Source organism: Carassius carassius, chromosome 46, assembly GCF_963082965.1.
Source record: "Carassius carassius chromosome 46, fCarCar2.1, whole genome shotgun sequence".
Taxonomy (NCBI): Eukaryota; Metazoa; Chordata; class Actinopteri; order Cypriniformes; family Cyprinidae; genus Carassius; species Carassius carassius.
This window is the reverse complement of record NC_081800.1, coordinates 112,493-134,004: the sequence shown is the minus strand read 5'-3', so window position 1 is coordinate 134,004 and position 21,512 is coordinate 112,493. Positions and strand designations below refer to the sequence as shown.

The window sequence follows — 21,512 nt, the reverse complement described above, 5'->3', positions numbered from 1 at the left end:
CGCAAATCGTACCTCTGGCTGACCGCCTGGGCCTTCATACTTACCTGGCAGGGGAGACACCATGATCAAGAAGGCGGTTCACCCAGGGCGAGGCTTGCCCATTGCACTCCGGCCATGCTGACCCCTGCGAATTCCCCAAATGCGGGAATCTCGACTGCATAATTTATGGTAGTGGGGGACTGCGTTCGCGCTCTCCCCTGAAATTGTTGGTGAAACAAAGCAGAAGAGGTTTTTTCCAGGTTTTTTTTTTTTTTTGCGTTTCAGAATGGGGAGTTCTGTTCTGTTCTGAATTGAAATTTCCACTTTTTTGGGATGATTATTGACAGGCAGACTCCAGAGAAGCTTTCTGTGCTGCTTTGGGTGGGACTGGGCCAAATACCTGGCGCTAGGTTGCAAAAGAAGGTTTTCGACAAAATCCCAAATACCCGAGAATTCCGTCAGAGTGACGAGCCAATCTGAGACCTGCGTCTGGTTCGGCTCGAGCCAAGGATTCCCATGACATAAGGCACGTGGCTCTGCAACAAACCGTTTGGGAGTTACGAGCGATGCCGTACTTTCCGTCGCTGCAGTGCCAGCGTCAGGCCGAGCGTGACGAGGCCCGGTGACGTTGCAGACAGGGGAGGGTACTACCATCCCCCAGCGTTTGTTGGTCCCCCAGACTTACCAAAGCCCAGATGGGCATCGCCGTGTCCGGCTTCCTCCCCGCTGCGTCTTAGCGGCATCGCTTCTCGGCCTTTTGGCTAAGATCAAGTGTGATCGACCCAGATGGATCCAACGAGAGAGGATGCACCTTTGCCGACCATGGTGGTGCGGCTGAAGAATACTGTTCGTTTACAAGTCAAGGTGGATGCAGCTGCTGACGTTAAGAGAAGATTTGGAAGAGAGTTCGTGGTTACTGAACTGTTGAGAGATATTTTTGGTGTTTCGGCATGTTTAATTTTTTGTTTGCAAGATTTTTCAAGCTCTGGCTTTATGGATTTGACTTTTTTCCAACTGAGAGACTGCGTGGCATTCTATGAAGCATGGGAGAAGAAAAAAGATCACCAGCGCTTAACCGGCCTGCACCTCTTGCCTGCTTTTGCTCAGGATTTTCTGCCACTAACGATCCACCTGTACAATCCTTTTGTGGAAGATGGTGATGTGTTAACATTCTTAGCCAGGTACTGTGATACGGTGAAAGGAGGTGAACGTTTGAAGGACCAGTTTGGTATATGGACTGGAAAGAGAAGATACCTCGTTAAGCTGCGTACAGACACAGCGTCGCCAGGTGGTTTAGTTCATCCACCTGGGTCTTTCTTCATTCGATCAAACAGGGGCTTTTTGCACTATCCAGGTCAACCAGTGTTCTGCAGGAGGTGTGGTGCGCAGGGCCATGTGAAAGGAGACTGCACAGGAAAGAGATGTCGCTTTTGTGGATCTGCAGAGCACGTTGCATCAGCTTGTCCAGAACCAAAAACATGCAGTTTATGTGGAGGAGGAGATCATCTGTTCCGGGTATGCCCTAGCAGAAAGAAAACATATGCCAGCTTATTCAAAGAGGGACAAGGTCTGCAGGCTGATTTTGAAGGTCTACTAACAAGTGTTCCAGGTGGAGGGGAAAGTCAAGTGGCGGGCCCTTCAGGAGTGGGTGCAGGTGGTGAAATGGTGAAAGGCCAGGTGATGGAAACAAGGAACGAAGAGGGAGGAGGTGGGCCAGAGCTTCAAATAAGTCCTTCGCAGCAATGGTCAGAGTTTGATGTGGCAGAGGTACTGTGTGGCATTTATGAGGAGACTGAACTGGGGAAGGCAGGGTCTGCAGGTGGTGAAGTGGAGCTTCCCTCAGCTATGGAAATGGAACTGAACATGATAGGGCCTGACACAGGCCAAGGCTTAAGGAGAAGGAAGTTTTTTGAAGATGTGACTGGAGATCCGGAAAAGAAGTGCTGCAAAGTCCAGGAACCTGTACCTAGACGAGTCCAAAACAAGGTGGCGGGGGATGAGATGGACACTGAGGAGAGGGTTGTTGGGGAGAGTGGAGTAGAAGGAGGAGGGGGTGGTGGAGGAGTTTTGGAAAGGGTCAAGTCAATTTTGTGGGAGGATAAGAGGGGAGGGGGGCAGAGGAGTGAAGGAGGAGAAGGAGGAGATTGGACGGAGGTAACAGGGAAGGGGAAGGGGAAGAGGAAGGGGAAAAATGTTTAGAATGAAAATCGAGCATGTGATGGTTTTGTGAGCATCTACTTGGGTTTTTTCTTTTTTCTTTTAAGCTTATTTCTGTCTAAATGGCATGTTTAAAAGTGGCAACTTTGAATGTAAGAGGACTAAAAATGATACAAAGAAGGACTGCAATATTTCTATCTTTAAAAATGTTACCTTGGGATGTTTGTTTTTTACAAGAATGCCACTTGAAGGATAAAAATGATGTCTCCATTTTTTCTGCTGGCTGGGAAATGGGGCCTTCCTTTTGGGGTGTCGGGAATGTCAATGCAGATGGGGTGGGCATCTTATTTTATTCATGGGACTTTGTTATTGAGTCAGCCATTGTCATTATCCCAGGTAGAGTAGTGGTTGTAGATGTGAGGTGGAGGGGGATAGGTTTTCGTTTTGTAAATGTCTACGCCCCAAGTAAATTGGGTGATAGGGAGGGGTTTTTGGAAAGTTTGAATGCAATTTTATATACAAATAGATTGCTAGTGCTGGGAGGGGATTTTAATGTGTCTTTGGACAATGCTTCTGGTAGTGCATTAGCTCAACTAGTGACAAGGTTCTCTCTCTGTGATTCTTTTCGGGGGGCAGGAGGGAAGGTGCCCACATTTTCCTGGCGAAACAGTAGAAATGAGGCGGCGCGTTTGGACTATCTTTTTCTGCCTTCATATGTGAAGGTGGCTAACTATACTCAGGTTCCTATGTGGTGTTCAGACCACTGTCTGGTGGGGGTATGGGTGGAAGTGGGAGGTGAGAGACGGGGTAGAGGGGTGTGGAGGTTCAATACTTCCTTTCTGAAGGACAAGGTTTTTTGCATAGCGCTCTTTAATTTGGTAGCCGGTTGGAAAAATTTGAGAGGTTTGTTTCAGTCACAAGGGGAATGGTGGGAGGGATTCAAGGAGAGGGTTGCAGTTTTCTGCCATAATTGGGGCAGGGAGAAGGCAAGAAGTAAGCGGGAAAAAGTTGGTAAATGGTCAGATGAGCTGCAGGCTCTATGGGCAGGTGGTGCCTTGGGGGCTGCTGATGGATGGTCTAGGGCTCGGTATCTGCAGGAAGCAATGAAGAATTATTATTGGGAGGAAGCTAAGTCCTTTTTGCAAGGTTCAAGCGTCCGGAAGCGGCTCTATGATGAAAAGCCAACCAGCTATTTCTTTGCAACAGTGCGGGGTAGGCAAAGGAAAAGTTATATAGAGGGTTTGAGGGGTGAAGGGGGGGTGCAGACATCGGGGAAGGGGATGCTGAAGGTGGCTGAAGGGTTTTATAGAGAGTTATTTAGTGAAAGAACTCCTTCAGTCACAGCATATGGGGAGTTTTTAGACAATCTGATTGGGGGTTTAGATGAGGAGGAAAGGAGAGCACTCGAAGGGCCCTTGACCTTGCAAGAGGTTGGTTTTGCAGTTGCTTCCCTGAAAAAAGGCACGGCTCCAGGTTGTGATGGTCTTCCAGCTGCCTTCTATGAGGTGATTTTGCCGTGGGTAGGAACTGAACTGGTGGGAGTATACCAGGAGTGCTTTAGAAGGGGGAAGTTGGTAGAGACGATGAGAACAGGGTTGGTAACATTGCTGCATAAGAAAGGGGCGAAGGAAGAGTTAGGGAATTGGAGGCCAGTTACTTTGCTGACCACTGATTATAAGGTGTTGGCAAAAGTCTTGACAGAGAGACTTAAGAAGGTCATTGGAGCAGTTGTCCAGCCAGACCAGACATGTGGTGTGCCGGGGAGGTCAGTGTCTATGAACTTGGCCCTAGTTAGGGACATAATTAGCTGGACAGAGCAAAGGCAGCTTCCTTTAGCCATCCTGAGCTTAGATCAGGAGAAGGCCTTTGACAGGGTCAGCCATTCCTATCTGGAGGCAACCTTGAGGCGCATGGGGTTTGGTCCAGTGTTCAGGGCGTGGGTTAGATTGCTTTACAGAGAGGTATTCAGTAGGATAGGTATAAATGGACATTTTACAGAAAAGGTTAAACAGTTAGGGGGAGTACGGCAGGGGTGTCCTTTGTCCCCCCTTCTCTATGTTTTATCTTTAGAACCTTTGTTGGGGGCTTTGAGGGCAGCACCTTCTCTTAGGGGGGTCCATTTGCCTGGAGGGGGTGGAATATGTGCCAAAGTGGCTGCTTATGCAGATGATACAACCGTGTTTTTGACTTCAGAGCGGGATTTTGAGGTGGTTGGTAAAATCCTGGAGGAGTTTTGCCAGGTGTCTGGGGCACAAGTGAACGTGGGCAAGTCATCAGTCATGTTCTTTGGTCAGTGGGCTGAAAGAGCAGAAGTAAGAGGAGGGTATAGTATTTGTGCAGATGGTTTGAAAATTCTGGGAGTCCGATTTTACAGAGGAGACAGCGCTAAAGAAAACTGGGAGGCAAGGTTGAAGGTAGTGCGGAGAAAGATAGGAAGGTGGAGTTCTAGGGGGCTGTCCTTGTGGGGAAGGTTAGAGGTGGTAAAGGCTGATCTTCTCCCAAGCCTTAATTATTTAGCTTTTGATTTTCCAGTTCCCTTTTGGTCTGGGAGAAGGTTAGAAAAGCTAGTTTTCTCTTTTTTTGTGGAAGAATAGCACAGAAATGGTTGCTAGGGGGCAGGTGTACAGGCCACTGAAGGATGGTGGAAGGGGAGTCCCTTGCATCCCATTGAAAATGGAGGCTATTTTCTGTTCTTGGACAGCTCGTTTAGCATCCCATGAGAGGGAGCACAAGGCCAGGTTTTTAGCCCAATTTTGGCTGGCTTTTCCTTTGAGGTCTTTGGGCAATTGGAAAGGAACGAATCCTTGGTCGACAAATAGGCCAGAGCATTATCGCAGGGCGGCAGACTTTATTGCTCGGAAGCCTTGGTGTCTAGAGCAGTCCCTGATACTAGACCAAAGGAAACTACACCTCAGACTGAGTAAGGAGTTAGTGGAGGGGGTAGGACAACCGGATTTGCCATATGAAGTTAATTGGATAATGATACAGCCATCATATTTAATAGGCTTTTGCAAAGATCTCAACTGGTTAGCTGCCCTGGGTCGGTTACCAGTGAGAGAGAGGTTGTATAGACATGGCTCTGGTAGGTCTCCAAGGTGCCCGACAGGTTGCGGTCAAGAGGAGACAATAGAGCATGCCTTGTGGTCGTGTCCAGGAGCTGCAGAGCTCTGGAGGTCAGTCATGTTGTGGTGGGGGAGATGGAGGGGGCCAATTATTACAAGGGACTTAGTGTTGTATGGGCTGGGTCTAGATGCTTTTGAAGCACAACGAAGGAGAGTCATATGGGGTACGATCTCAGAGGGGAAGCATGTTCTATGGGAATGGAGAACAATGTGTTTGAGGAAAAAGATTCCTCGTTTGGAACCTGAAAGATTATTTTTACAACTGCTGGGGAAAATGTCAGCAGAGGTTAAAGTTTTCAGAACATTTTTTGGGGATGAGGTGACTAGAAGGGTATGGAGAGGGCTGCAGAAGGTTGGGGTGGGGTAGAAAGAATGACTGTTATTTTTTGACTTTTGTTTGATTTTGAAACTGGATGTACTTTTGACCTTTGATTTTTGAATAGTATTATGCAAGGACTTATGTTGTAAATTTATTTAGTATTTTTGTACAGTGAATTTGTTGTAAAAATTGGTGTTGGTGTTAATAAAAAAAAAAAAAAAAAAAAAAAAAAAAAAAAAAAAAATCTGTTCTTATTGTATTGTTTTTAGCTGTGTTTTTTGTATTGTAATAAATGTTGTGTTTTTGTAATCTCCTTTAGGTGAAAATTCTACCCAAAGACCTTGATTTAAGGTAAGTAATTTTGTTTCTGTTATCGTTGTTTTTCAATTGTATAGCTTTTTGGCGTAGTCTTTTAAGCTGTTGGTGCCTCCAAAATGTCGGCTGCTCGTGCCGGTGTGCGGAGGCACCACAGCGTGTGTTTTAATTTTCTAGAGAAAGATGGAAAGCTTGTTCAATTGTCTCGTTTGGACTTTTCCCGCAAATTTGTCCAGCAAACCTTGAAATTCAGTCCGCATGATTTAAATTGCATTTTGTCCCTCCCTTTCAGTAAAGGGTTTGATGTTAGCTTTAAATCTGCTAGTTTGTTGAATGACTTCTGGTCTAGGTTTGAAAATGTAAAGACCCACTTTTCCATGTTTAAGGTGGAGAAACTAACAGACAATACCCACAAAATGGTTATTGTCCGAATGTTCAATGAAACCGTTAATGGGGAAGATATATGTACTTGGTTGGGGAGATACTGCTCTGTGAGAGGACAAGCCATGAAAATGTTAGATGAAGATGGTATCTGGAACTGCTCTTGGAAAATTCCCATTAAGCAGTGGGAAGATCCCCAGGGCTTCCAGGGCCTGAAACATCTTCCATCAGTGATTGTGCTTGGAGAAAACAGAGGATATATATATTACCAAGGAATGCCCAAACTCTGCCGTAGGTGTGGAGTGGTTGGGCATTTAGTGGAAGCTTGCCAGAAGTCATTTTGTGGGAAATGCAGAGAAATTGGGCATACATTTGATGAATGTCCCAATGGCAGGAGGTGCAATCTTTGTGGAGAGTCTAACCATCTCTACAGGGACTGCCCCAAGTCATTTGCCAACAAGGTTAAAACAAATAAAATGGCCACCAAAGAACAAGAAAGAATGGAGAGAGAGGGGGTGGAGTTAATTTCAAATTTCCCTCCAAATCACATGATTGGTATAGACGAAAATGAGGAGATGGAACTCCACCAATCATTGACTGGTAATGAAGGAGAGAAAAATGAACAGGGCAAAGGGGAGGATACAGAAAAAAGCAAACAAGAACAAGAAAAAGTAGCTGAGGAAAACCTAGAAGAACAAGAAAAATCCAAAGATAAGGAGGTGAGTAATGATTTTCTAGGTGTTAAACTGACAAGTAAAAAAAGGAATGCTCAATCTCCCATCGAGGAGAAAAATGAGAAAAGGGAAAGAGTGGGAATACCGTCCTTTTCCTCTTCTTCAGAGGATCTAAATCGACTCTTTCCACTCGATTCTCCAAATGAGGTGTCCTTTTTATCAATAGAACTCCAAACATCCACCCCAAGAGCAAACTCAAGGGGGAAGCAGCTTCAATCCCCTGATTCTCCGACAATGAGATCAAGGGGAAAGCTTGTTTCACAGGACATGGATATTAATTGTAAATGATTTTAAGTAAATTTTAATGTCTTTTAAAACGTCTTATCTGTCATTTTTAATTGTTCTGCTCATGACGCTTACACTCTCTACCCTGAATGTCAGAAGTGTGAGGTCACAATTGAGAGCCAAAACTGTTTTATCCTTCTTACAAACTCAAAAAAGTGACATTTTCCTTTTACAAGAATGTGCTCTACCCTTTGAAAAAAACTACCGGAGATGAGAAGAGCAATGGGGCCATTTACCATCGGTGTGGAGTGGATCCAACTATAACCGGGCAGACGGAATTGCAATTTTAATTAAAAATCCTTATATTCTGGTGAAGGGGAGCACAGTAGTGAGAGACGGTCGAGCACTTTTAGTAAATTTGTCTTTTTTAGGACATGAATTTAATGTGTTAAATATTTATGGTTTTACAGATAAGAATGACAGGAATGACCTTTTAAAAGATGTGCAGTCCCAGCTTTTAGGAAGGGCTCCAGTCATTTTAGCAGGGGATTTTAATTGCATCCTCAGCAAAAATGATAGGAAAGGTGCAGGGGATGATTTTAAAATAGACAAAACATCGATTTTATTGCAGACTATAATAAGAGATTTAAATTTGACGGACTGTTTTAAAACCATGCATCCTGGAGAACAAGGACTCACCTGGTTTAGTGGTGATGGCACTAGAGCCTCCCGTATTGATCACATCTTCACACGGGACCTTATACCAGTAGATGCTAAATTAACCCCCGTTTTCTTTTCAGATCACACTATGCTTACATGCACCCTTTCACTTCCAATTGGTGTGACAATAGGTAGAGGACTTTGGAGATTGAACTGCTCCCTGTTACAGGATACAAATATAGTAAAAGAATTCAGGGAGCAGTACAGCCAATGGCAGACTTTAAAAGACTTTTATGACACAAATGCACAGTGGTGGGAAATGGTTAAGGGAAGGACTAAGACTTTTTTTAAATTGGCTGGGAAAAAGGAAAAAGATAAAGAGAAGAGATGCATGGTGGGACTGCAAAAACGATTGCAGCGTTATTTTACTCTTTGTAACCAAGGTTTTGATTTTAACGAAGATATTCGCCAAGTAAAAAAGACAATGGCAGAACTATCAGAGATAAAAAACAAAAGAATTATTTTACAAAGTAGAGAAAGAGAAATAGAAGAAGGAGAAAAATGCACAAGTTATTTCTTTCGTAAAATAGTGAACAGAGGAAGGGCCATGATAGGTTTGAAAAACAAAGAAAATAACCTGGTGACAAGCACACAAAATATGTTAAAAGTGGTGGAAGATTTTTATGAGGAATTATATGGAGAAAAAGATATAAACAACGATATCTTAAAGGAGGTTTTAGAATTAATCAACAAAACAGTAATGGAAAGTACGTATTTGACAAAGGATTTTAACTTAATAGAAATGGAAAAATGTTTAAAACATTTTAAGGAAAGAAAGTCACCTGGAGAGGATGGCCTCCCACTCGAGTTTTACAAAACATTCTGGGATATTTTAGCACATGACCTTTTAGCTGTCTTTAATGAATTTTATGACTTGGATAAATTACCAGATAGTTTTAGGACTGGGACAGTTACACTTTTATATAAGAAAGACGATAGGACTGACTTGAAAAACTGGCGACCAATAACTCTCTTAAATGTAGATTGTAAATTGTTTAGTAAAATTTTAATGGTTCGGATGTCTTCAATTTTGGGGGATCTGATCCACCCGGATCAAACCTGCGCAGTCCCCGGGAGAAAGATCACGGACAGCCTCATTCTGATGAGAGACACCATCTGTTATGCGAGGGACAGAAACATTAGGCTCGCAGTTTTAAATTTAGATTTTGAAAAAGCTTTTGATCGGGTCTCGCACCAGTACTTACTCCATGTACTGCAAAAAATGGGGTTTCCAGGGAAATTCATAGCATGGGTGGGGCTGCTATATAAAGAGATAACCAGCAGGATTTTGGTGAATGGGCACTTGACAAAAACAGTAGATGTATGCTGCGGTGTACGTCAGGGGTGCCCGTTATCTCCCCTTTTGTACGTGGCATGTATCGAGCCCCTAGCGCAGGCTTTGAGAAGGGACACATGGATCAGGGGACTGACTATCCCAGGGACAGGTGGACTGATAGTGAACACCGTTTTATATATGGATGATGTGAATCTTTTATGTACCGACATTTTATCAATACATAGGACTATGGACCTGACGGACTGGTTTGGGAGGGCATCAGGGGCCAGACTAAACAGGAAAAAAACACAAGTACAATTTTTGGACCATGGGAATCTATAGAAACGGAAAAGATAGAACTTGAAGTAAAGAAGACCGACATAAAAATACTTGGGATAAAAATTGACTAAGATGGAGGTGGGAAAGGAAATTGGCAAAATACTCTAACAAAAATAAGGAAAAAAATGGGGTTTTGGCGATTGAGACAAATGACATTAGAAGGCAAGATTTTAATAATTAAATCTGTGATCTTACCTTTGTTTTTAATGCTGTGTTCTGTCTTTCATCCCCCTAAATGGTTCCTTTTAGCAGTGGACCGTGAAATCTTCCGTTTCCTTTGGAGTGGAAAATGGGAGAGGCTAAAGAGAGAGGAGATGAAGAAAGCTCCAAGAAACGGAGGAAAAGGAGTACCAAACTTCTTCTTGTTCATAGGGGCATACTATGCTGCCCTACACATAAAATATGCTACAAATACAAACACGACAAGCAAAACAGTTGCAATGAGCCGTTTTTGGATGGGCTCATATTTAAGAGCCCTGAAATTCTTACCTACAGACCATACATTGCCAGTTGCTTTTAAATTACCCCCAGCATATGCCTTTATAAAAACTTTTTTAAAGAAGTTTCTTTTAGAACAACAAGATATTAAAATGTTGACAAATCACCGCTGCCTTCTCTCCCTTGTGCAGGAACGAGAGCTAGTGAGCCCAGTCCGTGGGTTCACCCTCAGTGAAGCCCAAACAATCTGGAAGAATGTGTCCCACCCAGCCCTTTGGAATAGACACCGGGATCTGGCCTGGATGGCAGCCCATGGGATCCTCCCGGTCAGGGCTGTGATGCATTCCCGGGGCATGGCAAAGATTTCTACGTGTCCAAAGCCCGGGTGTGGCGCACCTGAGACTGTGAGGCACGCGCTCTGGGAATGCAGTGCTGCGAGGGACCTGTGGGCAACGGCTGGTCCCCTGCAATTCCCGTACCTGCCGCAGGGGGGGTTCCGGACTATTGGACCGTAATAGGATTGGTGAGCCAGAGAGACCTGCCAGCAGAAACGTACACTAACCGTTGACTCACAATAAATTGTATCAAAGACGCTATTTGGACCTCCAGAAACCTGCTGGTAGGGAAGCACATGCAGGTGTCCCTACACACCACCCAACAGCTGGCAAAATTCAGGCAGCAGGAGTACGCCTCATGTTGCCAGTCGGACGAAGGGGCCAGAGCTTCACCAGAAAAGGTCCCTGCAGCCACAAGCCCTGACTGCCCGTAGATGCCCCAAGTTGTAAAGTGGAGCAGCGGTGCCTTGGTTCAAGAGGATCTCCACTGGGGTCATGGAGCCAGGTCTCGGTGTCTCTGTTTCTTGAGGGCTGAAAGGACAGAAAATTACGCACTTGCTACAATTTTTCCCTTCTTCCATGCACAAGAGTGTCATATAGACAAAGTTTCCTTTTTTTAGTATATTAATCTTTTTTATTTTTATATATTTAAGTGATGTTTTAAACTGGGCAAAGTCCAAATATGACTTGATGTATTAATCTTTATATATATTTTTTTATTTTTATTTTTCATGCTACTACAAACTTCAATTTTTACAAACATTTGTGTCCACCTACTTTAAGACACATGTGAATATCTGTTTTTGATGAAAAATCTGTTCTTATACTATCAGATGTGTGCATGTTAAAAGAGTTTATTGTGACAATAAAACTTTTTCGAAAGAAAAAATCTGTTCTTATCAGTTTTATATCTGATACGTCCCCCATCCGGGGACTACATATTAAATGGATTTTTAGATCACGGAGCTGGAGCCGGGGCTTGCTCCGTCCACTCCAAGCATCAGCCTGGTATTGCAGTGTCTCCAGGAACGGTGTGCTTTCCCTTTTTGGGGATTGCCGTTTATTGTGTCGAATAGCAGAACAAGGAATGAGATCTGCCATGCTGTGGTGTATTGCAAACTTTTTTCCTGATGCGCCCTCCTGGGGTCTTGGACTCTTCCACGAAAAATGCACCCACCTGAGGTCTTTCACAGACGAGGTGATGCATCGAATCAGGTGTGTTTGGTTAAAGAGAGTCATCTAAAACCGGCGTTGGGAAGCACCGGCCCATGAGCTTGGCAGTTTCCAGGCCAGTAACGGAAGGCGCCCTTTTTCACCTTGCTTCTGACTGAGCCCCTGCACAGGTGTGCCGATTTGGGTGAAGGGATCTCATTCCTTCCTGGAGTTATAGCCATTCGAGCCATCTCGGACACGCCACCTTAGCACATTTTGAGGCCCCCTCGCCAAGGTGAATGGAAATTTCCACTTTTTTGGGATGATTATTGACAGGCAGACTCCAGAGAAGCTTTCTGTGCTGCTTTGGGTGGGACTGGGCCAAATACCTGGCGCTAGGTTGCAAAAGAAGGTTTTCGACAAAATCCCAAATACCCGAGAATTCCGTCAGAGCGACGAGCCAATCTGAGACCTGCGTCTGGTTCGGCTCGAGCCAAGGATTCCCAGGACATAAGGCACGTGGCTCTGCGACGAACCGTTTGGGAGTTACGAGCGATGCCGTACTTTCCGTCGCTGCAGTGCCAGCGTCAGGCCGAGCGTGACGAGGCCCGGTGACGTTGCAGACAGGGGAGGGTACTACCATCCCCCAGCATTTTTAGGTCCCCCAGACTTACCAAAGCCGAGATGGGCATCGCCGTGTCCGGCTTCCTCCCCGCTGCGTCTTAGCGGCATCGCTTCTCTGCCTTTTGGCTAAGATCAAGTGTGATCGACCCAGATGGATCCAACGAGAGAGGATGCACCTTTGCCGACCATGGTGGTGCGGCTGAAGAATACTGTTCATTTACAAGTCAAGGTGGATGCAGCTGCTGACGTTAAGAGAAGATTTGGAAGAAAGTTCATGGTTACCGAACTGTTGAGAGATATTTTTGGTGTTTCGGCATGTTTAATTTTTTGTTTGCAAGATTTGTCAAGCTCTGGCTTTATGGATTTGACTTTTTTTCCAACTGAGAGACTGAGTGGCATTCTATGAAGCATGGGAGAAGAAAAAAGATCACCAGCGCTTAACCGGCCTGCACCTCTTACCTGCTTTTGCTCAGGATTTTCTGCCACTAACGATCCACCTGTACAATCCTTTTGTGGAAGATGGTGATGTGTTAACATTCTTAGCCAGGTACTGTGATACGGTGAAAGGAGGTGAACGTTTGAAGGACCAGTTTGGTATATGGACTGGAAAAAGAAGATACCTCGTTAAGCTGCGTACAGACACAGCGTCGCCAGGTGGTTTAGTTCATCCACCTGGGTCTTTCTTCATTGGATCAAACAGGGGCTTTTTGTACTATCCAGGTCAACCAGTGTTCTGCAGGAGGTGTGGTGCGCAGGGCCATGTGAAAGGAGACTGCACAGGAAAGAGATGTCGCTTTTGTGGATCTGCAGAGCACGTTGCATCAGCTTGTCCAGAACCAAAAACATGCAGTTTATGTGGAGGAGGAGATCATCTGTTCCGGGTATGCCCTAGCAGAAAGAAAACATATGCCAGCTTATTCAAAGATGGACAAGGTCTGCAGGCTGATTTTGAAGGTCAACTAACGAGTGTTCCAGGTGGAGGGGAAAGTCAAGTGGCGGGCCCTTCAGGAGTGGGTGCAGGTGGTGAAATGGTGAAAGGCCAGGTGATGGAAACAAGGAACGAAGAGGGAGGAGGTGGGCCAGAGCTTCAAATAAGTCCTTTGCAGCAATGGTCAGAGTTTGATGTGGCAGAGGTACTGTGTGGCTTTTATGAGGAGACTGAGCTGGGGAAGGCAGGGTCTGCAGGTGGTGAAGTGGAGCTTCCCTCAGCTATGGAAATGGAACTGAACATGATAGGGCCTGACACAGGCCAAGGCCTAAGGAGAAGGAGGTTTTGTGAAGATGTGACTGGAGATCCGGAAAAGAAGTGCTGCAAAGTCCAGGAACCTGTACCCAGACGAGTCCAAAACAAGGTGGCGGGGGGTGAGATGGACACTGAGGAGAGGGTTGTTGGGGAGAGTGGAGTAGAAGGAGGAGGGGGTGGTGGAGGAGTTTTGGAAAGGGTCAAGTCAATTTTGTGGGAGGATAAGAGGGGAGGGGGGCAGAGGAGTGAAGGAGGAGAAGGAGGAGATTGGACGGAGGTAACGGGGAAGGGGAAGGGGAAAAATGTTTAGAATGAAAATCGAGCATGTGATGGTTTTGTGAGCATCTACTTGGGTTTTTTCTTTTTTCTTTTAAGCTTAATTCTGTCTAAATGGCATGTTTAAAAGTGGCAACTTTGAATGTAAGAGGACTAAAAATGATACAAAGAAGGACTGCAATATTTCTATCTTTAAAAATGTCACCTTGGGATGTTTGTTTTTTACAAGAATGCCACTTGAAGGATAAAAATGATGTCTCAATTTTTTCTGCTGGGTGGGAAATGGGGCCTTCCTTTTGGGGTGTCGGGAATGTCAATGCAGATGGGGTGGGACTCTTATTTTATTCATGGGACTTTGTTATTGAGTCAGCCATTGTCATTATCCCAGGTAGAGTAGTGGTTGTAGATGTGAGGTGGATGGGGATAGGTTTTCGCTTTGTAAATGTCTACGCCCCAAGTAAATTGGGTGATTCGGAGGGGTTTTTGGAAAGTTTGAATGCAATTTTATATACAAATAGATTGCTAGTGCTGGGAGGGGATTTTAATGTGTCTTTGGACAATGCTTCTGGTAGTGCATTAGCTCAACTAGTGACAAGGTTCTCTCTCTGTGATTCTTTTCGGGGGGCAGGAGGGAAGGTGCCCACATTTTCCTGGCGAAACAGTAGAAATGAGGCGGCGCGTTTGGACTATCTTTTTCTGCCGTCATATGTGAAGGTGGCTAACTATACTCAGGTTCCTATGTGGTGTTCAGACCACTGTCTGGTGGGGGTATGGGTGGAAGTGGGAGGTGAGAGATGGGGTAGAGGGGTGTGGAGGTTCAATACTTCCTTTCTGAAGGACAAGGTTTTTTGTATAGCGCTCTTTAATTTGGTAGCCGGTTGGAAAAATTTGAGAGGTTTGTTTCAGTCACAAGGGGAATGGTGGGAGGGATTCAAGGAGAGGGTTGCAGTTTTCTGCCATAATTGGGGCAGGGAGAAGGCAAGAAGTAAGCGGGAAAAAGTTGGTAAGTGGTCAGATGAGCTGCAGGCTCTATGGGCAGGTGGTGCCTTGGGGGCTGCTGATGGATGGTCTAGGGCTCGGTATCTGCAGGAAGCAATGAAGAATTATTATTGGGAGGAAGCTAAGTCCTTTTTGCAAGGTTCAAGTGTCCGGAAGCGGCTCTATGATGAAAAGCCAACCAGCTATTTCTTTGCAACAGTGCGGGGTAGGCAAAGGAAAAGTTATATAGAGGGTTTGAGGGGTGAAGGGGGGGGGTGCAGACATCGGGGAAGGGGATGCTGAAGGTTGCTGAAGGGTTTTATAGAGAGTTATTTAGTGAAAGAACTCCTTCAGTCACAGCATATGGGGAGTTTTTAGACAATCTGATTGGGGGTTTAGATGAGGAGGAAAGGAGAGCACTCGAAGGGCCCTTGACCTTGCAAGAGGTTGGTTTCGCAGTTGCTTCCCTGAAAAAAGGCACGGCTCCAGGTTGTGATGGTCTTCCAGCTGCCTTCTATGAGGTGATTTTGCCGTGGGTAGGAACTGAACTGGTGGGAGTATACCAGGAGTGCTTTAGAAGGGGGAAGTTGGTAGAGACGATGAGAACAGGGTTGGTAACATTGCTGCATAAGAAAGGGGCGAAGGAAGAGTTAGGGAATTGGAGGCCAGTTACTTTGCTGACCACAGATTATAAGGTGTTGGCAAAAGTCTTGACAGAGAGACTTAAGAAGGACATTGGAGCAGTTGTCCAGCCAGACCAGACATGTGGCGTGCTGGGGAGGTCAGTGTCTATGAACTTGGCCCTAGTTAGGGACATAATTAGCTGGACAGAGCAAAGGCAGCTTCCTTTAGCCATCCTGAGCTTAGATCAGGAGAAGGCCTTTGACAGGGTCGGCCATTCCTATCTGGAGGCAACCTTGAGGCGCATGGGGTTTGGTCCAGTGTTCAGGGCGTGGGTTAGATTGCTTTACAGAGAGGTATTCAGTAGGATAGGTATAAATGGACATTTTACAGAAAAGGTTAAACAGTTAGGGGGAGTACGGCAGGGGTGTCCTTTGTCCCCCCTTCTCTATGTTTTATCTTTAGAACCTTTGTGGGGGCTTTGAGGGCAGCACCTTCTCTTAGGGGGGTCCATTTGCCTGGAGGTGGTGGAATATGTGCCAAAGTGGCTGCTTATGCAGATGATACAACCGTGTTTTTGACTTCAGAGCGGGACTTTGAGGTGATTGGTAAAATCCTGGAGGAGTTTTGCCAGGTGTCTGGGGCACAAGGGAACGTGGGCAAGTCATCAGTCATGTTCTTTGGTCAGTGGGCTGAAAGAGCAGAAGCAAGAGGAGGGTATAGTATTTGTGCAGATGGTTTGAAGATTCTGGGAGTCCGATTTTACAGAGGAGACAGCGCTAAAGAAAACTGGGAGGCAAGATTAAAGGTAGTGCGGAGAAAGATAGGAAGGTGGAGTTCTAGGGGGCTGTCCTTGTGGGGAAGGTTAGAGGTGGTAAAGGCTGATCTTCTCCCAAGCCTTAATTAATTAGCTTTTGTTTTTCCAGTTCCCTTTTGGTCTGGGAGAAGGTTAGAAAAGCTAGTTTTCTCTTTTTTGTGGAAGAATAGCACATAAATGGTTGCTAGGGGGCAGGTGTACAGGCCACTGAAGGATGGTGGAAGGGGAGTCCCTTGCATCCCATTGAAAATGGAGGCTATTTTCTGTTCTTGGACAGCTCGTTTAGCATCCCATGAAAGGGAGCACAAGGCCAGGTTTTTAGCCCAATTTTGGCTGGCTTTTCCTTTGAGGTCCTTGGGCAATTGGAAAGGAACGAATCCTTGGTCGACAAATAGGCCAGAGCATTATCGCAGGGCGGCAGACTTTATTGCTCAGAAGCCTTGGTGTCTAGAGCAGTGGAAGGGGTAGGACAACCGGATTTGCCATATGAAGTTAATTGGATAATGATACAGCCATCATATTTAATAGGCTTTTGCAAAGATCTCAACTGGTTAGCTGCCCTGGGTCGGTTACCAGTGAGAGAGAGGTTGTATAGACATGGCTCTGGTAGGTCTCCAAGGTGCCCGACAGGTTGTGGCCAAGAGGAGACAATAGAGCATGCCTTGTGGTCGTGTCCAGGAGCTGCAGAGCTCTGGAGGTCAGTCATGTTGTGGTGGGAGAGATGGAGGGGGCCAATTATTACAAGGGACTTAGTGTTGTATGGGCTGGGTCTAGATGCTTTTGAAGCACAACGAAGGAGAGTCATATGGGGTACGATCTCAGAGGGGAAGCATGTTCTATGGGAATGGAGAACAATGTGTTTGAGGAAAAAGATTCCTCGTTTGGAACCTGAAAGATTATTTTTACAACTGCTGGGGAAAATGTCAGCAGAGGTTAAAGTTTTCAGAACATTTTTTGGGGATGAGGTGACTAGAAGGGTATGGAGAGGGCTGCAGAAGGTTGGGGTGGGCTAGAAAGAATGACTGTTATTTTTTTACTTTTGTTTGATTTTGAAACTGGATGTACTTTTGACCTTTGATTTTTGAATAGTATTATGCAATGCTAAAAGAGGACTTATGTTGTAAATTTATTTTGTATTTTTGTACAGTGAATTTGTTGTAAAAATTGGTGTTGGTGTTAATAAAAAAAAAAAAAAAAAAAATTCTGTTCTTATCAGTGGACTTTTAAAAACAAGCAAAACACTGTGGTTTTAATCAAATGTTTTTTAACAATGATTGTTTCTTTCATTTTACCATGTGTATTTATTATATATTATATGGCTTGTTTTAATGTGTGCTTGAAAAGAAAAATGTGTGTGAAAGTAAAAATGCAAATGAAAAAAATGTAACTGGTGACAATAAAACTTTTTCGAAAGAAAAAATCTGTTCTTATCAGTATAATATCTGATACGTCCCCCATCCGGGGACTACATATTAAATGGATTTTTAGATCACGGAGCTGGAGCCGGGGCTTGCTCCGTCCACTCCAAGCATCGGCCTGGTATTGCAGTGTCTCCAGGAACGGTGTGCTTTCCCTTTTTGGGGATTGCCGTTTATTGTGTCGAATAGCAGAACAAGGAATGAGATCTGCCATGCTGTGGTGTATTGCGAACTTTTTTACTGATGCGCCCTCCTGGGGTCTTGGACTCTTCCACGAACGATGCACCCACCTGAGGTCTTTCACAGACGAGGTGATGCATCGAATCAGGTGTGTTTGGTTAAAGAGAGTCATCTAAAACCGGCGTTGGGAAGCACCGGCCCATGAGCTTGGCAGTTTCCAGGCCAGTAACGGAAGGCACCCGTCCTTCCTTTCCTGGAGGGGGGCTAACCGTCGGTGTGGACGGTAGAGACGCAAATCGTACCTCTGGCTGACCGCCTGGGCCTTCATACTTACCTGGCAGGGGAGACACCATGATCAAGAAGGCGGTTCACCCAGGGTGAGGCTTGCCCATTGCACTCTGGCCATGCTGACCCCTGCGAATTCCCTCAAATGCGGGAATCTCGACTGCATAATTTATGGTAGTGGGGGACTGCGTTCGCGCTCTCCCCTGAAATTGTTGGTGAAACAAAGAAGAAGAGGTTTTTTCCAGGTTTTTTTTTTTTTTTGCGTTTCAGAATGGGGAGTTCTGTCACATGTGAGGTATGTGTTGTGCGCCTGTGAAACAAAGTCAGTTACGCTCTTGAAAAATCGGACCCTGGTGGGTGGTTCAGTTCGAATATAGCACAGACCTTACTTTGAAAGTCGATTGGACTGACTGCAGCCTAGCTGTAGCTGTCTCCATGTTGTTTGGTTGTCCTTTTTCAATTGGTATTAATTTTGTTGTCGCTTACAGTGCCACCGAGTGGCCTGTCGCAGCGCCCTTTTTCACCTTGCTTCTGACTGAGCCCCTGCACAGGTGTGCCGATTTGGGTGAAGGGATCTCATTCCTTCCTGGAGTTATAGCCATTCGAGCCATCTCGGACACGCCACCTTAGCACATTTTGAGGTCCCCTCGCCAAGGTAAATGGAAATTTCCACTTTGTTGGGATGATTATTGACAGGCAGACTCCAGAGAAGCTTTCTGTGCTGCTTTGGGTGGGACTGGTCCAAATACCTGGCGCTAGGTTGCAAAAGAAGGTTTTCGACAAAATCCCAAATACCCGAGAATTCTTTTAGAGCGACGAGCCAATCTGAGACCTGCGTCTGGTTCGGCTCGAGCCAAGGATTCCCAAGACATAAGGCACGTGGCTCTGCGACGAACCGTTTGGGAGTTACCAAAGCCGAGATGGGCATCGCCGTGTCCGGCTTCCTCCCCGCTGCGTCTTAGCGGCATCGCTTCTCGGCCTTTTGGCTAAGATCAAGTGTAGCGACGATTGCTATGTCGAGAGGAGATGGTACTTTGCCGGCCATGATGGCGCGGTTGAAGAATACTGTACGGATTCAAGTGCTTCAGAATGCTGTCCGGTTTGTAAAGGAAAACTTCAGGAGGGAATTTGTGGTCGTGGATGTCTTGAAAGGAGTCTTCAATGTAGCAGCTTCTTCAGTGTTCTGTCTTCAGGATTTCATAGCACTAGGATTTATGGATCTGACCTTCTTCAATCTAACGGACTGTGTGAGTTTTTTTGAGTCTTGGGGAAAGAAAAAGCACAAGTTGTTGGACGGATTGAGTTTGCACCCTTTGTTTGCACAGGATTACTTACCTCTCACAGTCCATCTGTATAATCCTTTTGTTGAGGATGTGGAGGTAATGGCTTTCCTTGAGAGGCAAGGGATCTGGGATCTGGGATCTGATAACTTTGTCCCTAGATGGAAAGGAGGTAAAAGGAGTGGGATCGGAGCAGCGGCTTAATCAGTCTCCGGGATGGACAGATCTGGACTTCACAGAGGTGCTTTCTGAGGTGTTGGAGGTGGATAAGGAGAAGACCATTTTGGAACCTGCAACTGGATCAACCCACCAACGAGAGACAGTACATAGTGGGTCAAAAATGGAAATTGCAGCAGAGTCAGCATCTGGGACTGGCCGTCGCAGAGCCTGGATTGAGGCTTGTGACCCTGATAATGGGGAAATATGCAAATTCAGCAAACTGGAGAACTCTGTAGGTCAGGACTCTGTGGGTCAAGATTGTAATGAGGAGGGCTATGAAGGTAAAGAGAATGAGGAGGTGGGGACAAGCACTGGGTGGCGGGATAGTATTGAAGAGGAAGAGGGAGGGAAGAAATGATAGCGGAATCCGGGGAATGGTCTGAATTGGTTTCAAGGAGGGTAAAGGGAGGAAGGGGAAGAAGAGAATGTGGGAAAAATGGGAAGGAATAAGGGGGGAAGTGGGATGGGGAAGTATTGTGGGGGATAAAGGGGGCTTTGGAAGGGAGTCTAAGGGTTTTCAATGGGACTGTTAAGGGTGGCAACTTTTAATGTAAGAGGGCTGAAAATGGCAGAACGCCGGACAGCAGTTTTCTTTTCTGTTAAAGATTTATATTAGGATGTTTTGTTTTTACAAGAATGTCACTTGGAGAATGAAAGGGATGTGGAGAGGTTCTCGAAGGATTGGACTTGGGGACCATCCTTTTGGGGAGTGGGGAATGTGAGGGCGGATGGGGTGGGGATTTTATTCTTTTCCTGGGAGGTAATTGTTGAAACATCTGGGGTGATTGTTCCAGGGAGGGTGATGTTTGTGGATGCAAGATGGAGGGGGGTGGCCTTACGGTTCATAAATGTGTATGCGCCCAGTAAGCGAGTGGAGAGGGAAGGTTTTTTGGGAAAAATTTTTCCATTATTATATACGAACCGGCTGGTGGTCTTGGCAGGGGATTTTAATATGTCCTTAGAGAAAAGTTCTGGGAGGGAATTGGCAGGGGTTATTAAAAATTTTGGATTACAAGATCCAGGTCAGACTGCTGGAGGGGAGGGTTTAGGTAATACATGGTGGAACAGTAGGCAGGAGGCATCGCGGTTGGATTATATATTTTTTTCAAAGTCTGTTAAAGTTAGTAGCTACACAAGGCAGCCAATGTGGTGTTCAGATCATTGTTTAGTTGGGGCTGGGGCAGAGGTGGAAGCAGGGCAAAGGGGTCGGGGGAAGTGGAGGATGAATGTAACATACCTCCAAGACCAAACCTTTTGTAAGGTTTTCCGGGTATTATTTGCTGGATGGTGTAATTTAAAAGGATTCTACCAGTCACATTCTGACTGGTGGGAAGGGGTGAAGGAGACGATTAGGTTTTTTTGCAGGGCATGGGGTTTAGCTTTGGGGAAGGCTAGGAGGAATCAAGTGCGTCAATGGACTAAAGAATTGCAAGTTTTATGCTCTCAAGGTCTATTGAGCACTGGGCAAGGGTGGAAGAAAGCCAAACTCTTGCAGGATTCTTTGAATGAATATTATAGAGGAGAAGCACAGAAGTTTGTTATGCAGTCAGGTGTATGTCAGCGTGTGCTAGACGAAAGGCCTACAAAGTTTTTCTTTTCTACTGTGAAGGGCAGGCAGAAGCGCAGCAGTATGGAATGTTTAAATACAGAGAAGGGTAAGGTCTACTCAGTTGAAGCAATGCTGAAGGCTTCAGTTGCCTTTTATAAGGAGCTGTTTGCGAATAGAGAAGTAAGAGAGTCAACAGCGGAGGGGTTTTTAGAGGATCTGGACAGGACCTTGGAGGAAGTGGAGGCAGGCAGGTTAGAGAAGGAGGTCACCTTGAAGGAAGTAGAGGTAGCAATTAAGTCCTTGAAGAGAGGCACGTCTCCAGGTGGTGATGGTCTACCGGCTGAATTTTATCAAGCCTTTTTGCCTTTAGTAGGCACTGAACTGATTAAAGTTTATCAGGAAAGTCTGGAAGTGGGGAAATTGCCTTTGTCTATGAGGAGGGGGTTGGTGACCCTCCTGCATAAGAAAAATAGTAAGGAGGATTTGGCAAATTGGCGGCCAATAACTTTACTTACTACTGATTATAAGAT

At 45.5% G+C, this 21,512-nt stretch overlaps 2 non-coding genes and 2 pseudogenes across 2 annotated transcripts; all 4 read left to right on the top strand.

Annotated features, from left to right (window-relative positions):
- Nucleotides 1-36: 36 nt before the first annotated feature.
- On the top strand, nucleotides 37-200 carry LOC132129819 (U1 spliceosomal RNA). The gene has a single exon (XR_009428593.1). It is a non-coding gene; the product is annotated as a U1 spliceosomal RNA (small nuclear RNA).
- An 11,007-nt stretch (nucleotides 201-11,207) lies between these two features.
- Nucleotides 11,208-11,382, top strand: LOC132129862 (U2 spliceosomal RNA; annotated as a pseudogene).
- A 6,067-nt stretch (nucleotides 11,383-17,449) lies between these two features.
- LOC132129851 (U2 spliceosomal RNA) lies at nucleotides 17,450-17,624 on the top strand (annotated as a pseudogene).
- A 351-nt stretch (nucleotides 17,625-17,975) lies between these two features.
- Nucleotides 17,976-18,140, top strand: LOC132129830 (U1 spliceosomal RNA). The gene has a single exon (XR_009428603.1). It is a non-coding gene; the product is annotated as a U1 spliceosomal RNA (small nuclear RNA).
- The last annotated feature ends 3,372 nt before the right edge of the window (nucleotides 18,141-21,512 follow it).